The following is an 8,049-nucleotide window of genomic DNA, read 5'->3' as shown; positions in this document are numbered from 1 at the left end:
ACTGGGCTGGGGTCGCAAGGCGTAGTAGATTCTCAAGAAGTAAATCGTCATTCTTCCCTGTTAATGATGTGAATTTAGCAACTTCCGTTTTGCTGTCAGTGAGCAGTCTGACGTTCGCACCGGATCCCTTTATAATCTCTGCCAGCTTTCTCACGGACGTGTAATATATTCCTTGTATATTCCCTTACAGATTATTGAATACCCTTTTAGCAATTATTCGTTCTATGGCGTACAGGCAGTCTGAAGACATATAGGAAGGCCCATCTGTTCGTACTCCCGTCGCAGACTCCCAGAATTCTCAGCCGCAGAAAATAGGGGCACAAAAGCTCTTGCATACAGGAACAATAGCAAGAACGCGCGCAGAGCGAATAGGCTTTGGCAACGTCCTAGCATACTTCCTACTCAAGACAAGACCGCAGTGCTATCAGGTCCAGTAGATATCTTGATGAACAAGGAATGATTTCATTAGATGAAGTATGGAAGGGAAAAAAAAGTCACTAAAATCAAAGAAAACAATAAATCGGTCGTTATACTTTTGTGCACGGGTTTCGTTGATAACTGCTGTAATCGCCCTCGCCTTTCTGTCTGTCGTGTGGTTAATGCAGAAGTCGTGATGAAGCGGGCAACTCAACAAGATACAGATAAAATAATAATTCCGCACTTGATGCCCCGGTACGAGTACATCATGAGCCATGCAGCAGTGGCCGGTCCGCAACCGCTGTAAGAAATAAAAGAAAAGAAAAAAAAACAAAGAGAGAGAGAGAAACTTCAGCGAGTCCCGCAAAAGAAGCTGATTATCGCTCTCAAAGCATGTACGCGGAAGGTGGACGGTTGTTTTGCTGTGAGAACTACAGACTCTTGTATTTATTTCCCCTGGCGGCCATGGAGGCAATACAACCGGGAGGTTAGCATTTCGTAGCATAATGTTAACATAGCAGCATACAACCACATGAACAAAATGTGCAGATACGTGGAGGTAAATAAAGAAGTACATGAAACATTTTGGTCAACTGGAGCAAAGAATGACAACACGTACAAAGTGGAGATTGAAAAACGGCAATGCAGCGCAATGGTCATGCCAGCCAGACACGTGAGCCTTCCTCTTCATCTCCCCCTCTTCGTCCCTTCACCGAGCAAAGTGCCGGCAGTGTAGGCATGCAGATCGCTCCAATTTCCACGTCACCCCTCCGCCCGCAATGGTCGCATAAGCATTTCTTAAATTGTTTGGCATCGGTAATGGAATGCATATAAGCTCTTGAATTAACGATACTCTTAGGTATTATTATGATAATCAATTTTGTGAAACAAACACTCACAAGTTATTATTCCGCCAATGGAAAGCAGACGGAGATGTACGGCAACATGAAAAACTCAATGCGGCACCCCTAATTGTTCTCTATAGAACTCCGCTTCATTGTCCCTGATGTTTCGCACATGAAGATACGAATAGTCGAGCAGCTTCTTGAAAACCTGCTCTGGAAATGCAGGACGCAGACACTGCTAATAGAGTGCGCGATCGAAAAGGAAAAGACACGTCCGTGAGAAAACTGGTGGACATTATAAAGGAAACTGGCGCGAACGTCAGACTGGTCACTGACAGCAAAACGGAAGTTGCTAAATTCACATCATTAACAGGAAAGGATGTCGATTTACTTCTTGATAATCTACCACGCCTTGTGACTCCAGTCTTTTCCTCAGACACCAGAGATGAACTAGTACAGTTATGGGATCTTTTTAGACGTGTGGTAAAAGAATTTGAGCAAGATACTGCAGGGAAAGATCTGCGTCAGGAGACGTTAAACGTGCTAACTATGTTTCTATATCTGGGAAACAAATGCAAGGGGTACGGACAGTAGAGCGTGACCCCGTATATACATGTTTTTTCGCATCACGCCGCGATAAGCCACATGCAGCAGCGCTGACTAGGATGGCATTCCAGCCAAGGACTAATAAAGAAAAAAATGTGTCTTAGAGAACCTACATCATCGGCGAACAAACAAATGGGACGCAGCATGGGATGGGCTAAAATATGTTAAAGGATAGAAGAAAATTCATCTGCGCTACAGGCTAGGAGATATCAGAAACGTGACGTCATGTACTGGGAAGAAGATGGCATCCAAGAGGAAAGAGGCCACGTATAAGTATCGAACTCAACCAGCGTGTGTCACGCATGTTAGATGTGGACTCTATGACGCGAGGTGAGCTAAGAACGGAAATCGGGAACGACGTCCAAAGATCCAGACGACGGCAAGCTGAGGCAAATCTTGCGTCACAGCTTGAGTAACGTGGTTTGGACTGCCCCCGATTATTTTGGCTTCGACGTTAAAAGGAGGACATTGTGGTCGCATATGCACCCATGCGAAGTTTTTCCCAACATGAAGACGTCACTAACTCTTATGTGTAAATCAATTGTTCGTCGTGCTTCATTCGTATTTATTCACCTTATACGTATTAGCTATCGATGCTACACAACTGACTTTTACGTGTTGCACGCAGTTGCTTATCAACCGGTCAATAAACTTTTCTTCACGCCTACAGAAACAAAGATGATCGAAAGAAAGAAGACGAGATAGTGAACAACACAGTCCCAAGCAGTCTGCTGAAAGCGCGAGCAAGTACGTCTGGATCAAGATTGTAAATCTTCAGAAGAACTACGCTGATAAGACCCTTAGAATATTGTAGCGCGGTGTGGGATCCCACTGAAATAAATCTTCGGAAAAAACTAGAAAAACTACAAAACCAAGCGGCTAGATTTGTTTGTAATAATTACTCTCCTCAGGTTAGATCAGCATATCTGAGATCCATGCTGGGATGGCCTTCACTAGAATGCCGTAGGAGGCAATCTCGATTAAAACTTTTTTATCACATATATCACGGACATACAGGCATTCCTCGAGGGCATTATCTTTTCCCACCGAGTTACATTTCAGAACGTGTAGACCATGAGTATAAGGTTGAACCCTATCGTTTTCATATGTCCATTTTTAGAAATTCTTTTTTTCCTAAAACAGTTGAGGAATGGAATAGACTTCCACGAGATCTTGTTTCTTCCCCAAGTGCCACTTTTGGTGAAAAGTTATCCATGTACGTGTTAGAGTAATTGAACTTTTTGTGATTGTGTTGTTAAGTTGTCTCCTCTCCCCTACACAATGCCACTTAGGTGGAGCAGTAGGGTAGTGTAAATAAATAAATCAATAAATAAGACAGCACACCTGCTAGAACCCTCTCCACTGACGAAAAGAAAAGCCAGGAATACGGCTGTCGAAAAGCACGCGGCATTAGGCTGCAGTAGGGATAGATTTGAGCCACTACGGCTTTTGCTGTGTTAAGTATGGAAAATAAAAGACAGGAAAGCAGAATGATATATTTTCTTTACTATTTTGAGAGATTTTGAGAGATGACGACAACAGAAAGTCGCCAGATAATCGCAAATCAAACAAAAACAGCAGAAAGTCGTGGTTTCTTAAGTTTTTTTGTAGTTTCGAGGTGAACGACATATCTACAGTGTCTAAAAAATGCAGATGACATTGACAAGGCAACGAGCATTATTGTGGTCAAAAGAGAGCAGAGTAATCTGTTGTAATACAAACCGACCACGTGACCGCCTTTGCGCTTTCCTCGCTAGAGAGGCTCCTGCGTTAGCGAGCACCCTGACATCCTATTGCTGTATCATAAATTGTCTTCAGGTATTAATAAGCCCCCCACCCCCACCCCCAAAAAAAAACAAAAAAAGGAAAAAGGAGAGAGCGAGAAAGAAGAAACGAAACCGGCAGTCTATACAAACGGTGTGTTCAGCCACTCGGAGTTTCGGAATATATAGATCGGTTTTATAGTTCAGCGTCATGCGCGTGCGTGCATGGTTGTCCTACTTCCCTCATCTTACATGCGTATCCGTAGGTTCTCTGCACTGCCGCGCCTTCAGCCTTCAGCATTTTTTTCGTCTACACGACACCATCTACGTCACCGCGACATATCCACGCCAACATTCACTCAACTTATAGATCTATCGTGCCTCAAAATACCTTGTTTCTACAATCAAACTGAATGTTGGTTCGTTAGTCAATTTTAGTCAAATCTTTTATTTGTGTATGTCTCAAATTTTACAACCATGTCATTTTTTCAGTTTCCTTTTTTTGTGCGCTATTTCATAAATACGATTGTACATTCGGTCTACTCGAACGAGCCTCGAATTCTTCCGGGAGTCAGTATGGAAACACATGAGGATATACAGGTTGTCCTTTGTTAGGTGCCACAGTTGTTATTAAAAATTTATGAGAGCCCCGGACGTGCCGTTTGGGCGCCTAACGTACTTGACCTCACGGATATCTTTCCTAGCCGGTCGCATCAGTGTTCGATGGCTAACTGAAATGGTATGCTTAATTAGCTTCACTAATTTTCAAAGATAAGAGATTGACCGAATGACAGCATCGAATCCCTTGGAGTCATTGTACATTCTCTATGACCGACGCATTGGTGTCTATAATTATTAACCTATCCTCGATAAACTTGGTTTGACAACCCTAGCATATCGTAGAACCTCAGATATCACATTTTCCTGTGCAAAGTAGTACATGTCGTCTTAAGCTGTCGTTGGTTCATTTTCTGCTGTTCATTTTAGTTCTTTCTCGTGTTTTCATCCTTCCTTCATCATCTTCACATAATGTTCCACGTGCAGTGGAGTAGGGTACGCACCTCCGCGGTGAAACACACCATCTCATCGTCATCATTTATTGTTGTCTTTGTTGTGCCGTTCACTCCGACCACACCTGTATTTTATGTTTTGTTTGATTTCTCACAGTTTAGCAGATACCAACAGACTTCGTAACAGCCATAATGTACACACGTTTGCTCTTTATAACCTCAACGATGTTAGTTCTCCTAACCGCTGTCAAGTTTTTAGCTTTTTATATCCTGTACCTTTACCACGTGAAGTAACACACAAATCTTTGCTCCTCGTATTGTTACTTATTGTTTGTGTTCTTTATCTGTTGTAGTCTCTTCTGCAGCGAGCCATTTCCCAAACCTGTGGTTGCGCGTGGCCTTGAACGTAGGCTTCGCCGCTACGCGTTCATGCGGCGATTGAAGGCTCCTTTACATGTTCAAAATTTGGAACCCGAATGGAACCTTGAAGATGCCACTATTCATGCCCAAAAGAACGCTCAAAAGTTTTGTCTTGGCAGAGGCAACATGCCATTAGAGAACGAATGCAAAGCGCTGCCAGAAGAATATGCAGCACGCGCTTTTCGTTCCAGAATACACAGGCTCTATGGAAGCCGTTTAAGGTGAAGCCTGCTTTACGTTTTGTCCCTAATTCCTGGGCATGAATAAACCATAAGTTGTACTGTATATGTGTTGCTGAACTTTCTCGATGGCTGTGGGGGGTAGAGTACATAACATTGTGTTAGTATAGTGGTTTGGTATTCAGTGTTGCATGAGAGGGAGAATGCAGTATGCCGCAAATAGTCGCACTTTGCTACTCCGGCAATGAGGGTTCGCAGGTTATAATAGGCCGTACAGACCCACCAATTTCCACATAATTACGAGCACACGCACAAAGCCACACGTTTTTTCACGTAAAGTCAGAGATAACAGAACTGCAGATAGCAATCAGTATTTCAGATCTAACGCTGCCATCTGTTAGTTTACATGAATGTATTACAATGTCGAAAGCAATGTTGGAAGCACATATATTCCACCACCACATTCTCTCTCTTTATGTGTGTGTGTCAAAGTTCATTTCCTTACTCACGATAACCAAAAAAGAAGAAACCACACCCAGTTACTCTGGGAAGAAAAGGTCACTCGGGAAAAGGCCCCTGAAGGAAACGCCGCACGAAACCTAGCGATCGGCACGAATATCAAATGCTTGCATTATGCAAGATGTTCGGAACCTAACCTCAGTATCTTATTTGCATGATGCGCAGCAATGTGATGTATCATTTGTGAGAAATCATAATCAATAAGCATTTTCCAATGCCTGATACGCCAAAGCTTGCTGTTAACTATTCTTTTATTAGTGTATATTATTTTACTGTTTGTTACAATTTTCGTCTAATCACCTTATTTTTAACCACGGGTTGAATTGTCCAATGAACAACCGTCCGCACCACCACTGACGATCCCACTTTCATTTACGATTTGCACTTCTGGATTAGAAATTAATCGTCCAACTTGGGAACGTGTTACTATGCACAATACGGTACAAAATTTCGATTATGCCCTTCGATTTTGCGCGATCTCAGTCCGCTAACAAAGAAAAAACGGAAATGTTAGCCTCCAAATGAGGGACTAACACACAAAGCCCTGGACCGATAATCCAGAAAATGTGGGTTCGGGTCCTAGAGCTGGCTAACCTTTTCAGTGACTCCCTTCTCTCAAAGGTTAGCCTGCGCTACGGCGGCTTGCTATTCCCGGCAAAGGAACAATGAAAAAGGAAGGAAGAAACAAATAAATAGGAGAAAAAGGAAATATAACAAACACAGAAGGAAAATAAACACGAAATTGGTCACGGTTCATCCAGAATGCCACAGACTCGCACGAACACAACAAGTGCCTTTGTCACTTCACTGTGTTGTGTAGAGCCTAGCAACGTTGCTGGCTCATGACAAGACCGACGGGAACCACGCACATCTCCAGTATTTTCTCCATTATACAGCCTCGAGGATCGTGGGCCACGTGCATGCTCGTACTATTACACACGATAAGCCTACGCTACTTATAAGAATGATAGGAAGATGATACTCATAAGAAATAGCCAGATAACATTTATTTACTGTAGTTTATTTTTCAATGATGACTTCGATCACGTTATTTTGAGATACGGCCAATTTTTCGATACCGGTTCCCTGGATTTTCCATCTTTCGACAATCCTTGCTAGTTGCACGTTGGTGACCCAAAACCTGTACCCGTCTGTCTTTGCACGGCGAACAAAGGGAGGCCTTCTGAGGAAGATAAGGAAAAGCTCATCTTCCCCAGAATCCCCAGTGACCCGGCACTGGGGATTCTATAGTGTCTACGCTGAACGAAAGGTCTGGTGTAATGTGAAGTACCCTGTGAAAACCAAGGAGTGTCTAAAAATATAGTACTGAAGTTTCCGGGTAATAATCACCGCAACTATGAGACGGAAATCGTGCTCCGAGACCTCGTCGCGCGTCAAGTTCCTCTGATTTATCTTGTTCATTTATGCATAAAGATGGAGTTCAAGGAGTTATTCCGAAATCCTAAGCTGTTTGGAGAAGGCGTTTGATCGAAAGCCGGTTGATCGACGCCGTTTGTTCGAAAGACGTTTTTTCGAAGGGAGTTCGAAGCTCGCAGCGTGTCCTTAGCACCTCTTTTTCTGTAACTTTTGACTCGAACATGTGGAGCATGAGGCAATCAGTAATCAGTGTCCTATCCTTTTTGTTCAGCTAAAGAGGGGAGACCACTGGTTATTTGCAGACCTTTGTCATTCACGAACAGCACAGTCTTCTGGCTTTTTACTCTCTCCATCCGAAAGGAAATAAAATCGAATAAAATTGAATTGAATTGAATAGAACAATGCGGAAGTATCCCGCGTAGCAGTAGGACACATATCGAAGAAAATGTCTTCAAGTTGGGAGCAGCCAATAGTCTGTGCTTCTTCTGGGCACCCTTTTCATTGCTGGGATGCGAAATGGGACAGTGATATGTGCACGAAAGGCACTCGAAGTTTGAATGCTAAGAAGGAAATTTCGCCATAGTCTAAAATACAGATATTGTATTAATAGCCATATAAAACTTTAGTTCAATCTTGTATAGAGTATGCATCTGCTCCAAACGAAGCAATAAAAAAATCAATCAAACGACCGCTGCCGTTTCGATCAAACGGTGTTCGATCAAATGACGTTCGACCAAATGTCCCGCGTTCGATCAAACGGCTTTCGTTCTTGCGGAGGCGATTTCTCCGGGGGACATTTTTCCCTGGGACGGTCCTTCCTGAGGACATTTTTTTGGGGGGGAGGAAAATCGGGCGAGCTTTGATTATATGAAACAACTTCTCCGTGATCATTCCTTCCTTTGGCAACGAGCGC

Source organism: Ornithodoros turicata, chromosome 1, assembly GCF_037126465.1.
Source record: "Ornithodoros turicata isolate Travis chromosome 1, ASM3712646v1, whole genome shotgun sequence".
NCBI classification, from domain to species: domain Eukaryota; kingdom Metazoa; phylum Arthropoda; class Arachnida; order Ixodida; family Argasidae; genus Ornithodoros; species Ornithodoros turicata.
The sequence above is the reverse complement of the archived record's forward strand: the minus strand, read 5'-3'. Positions refer to the sequence as shown.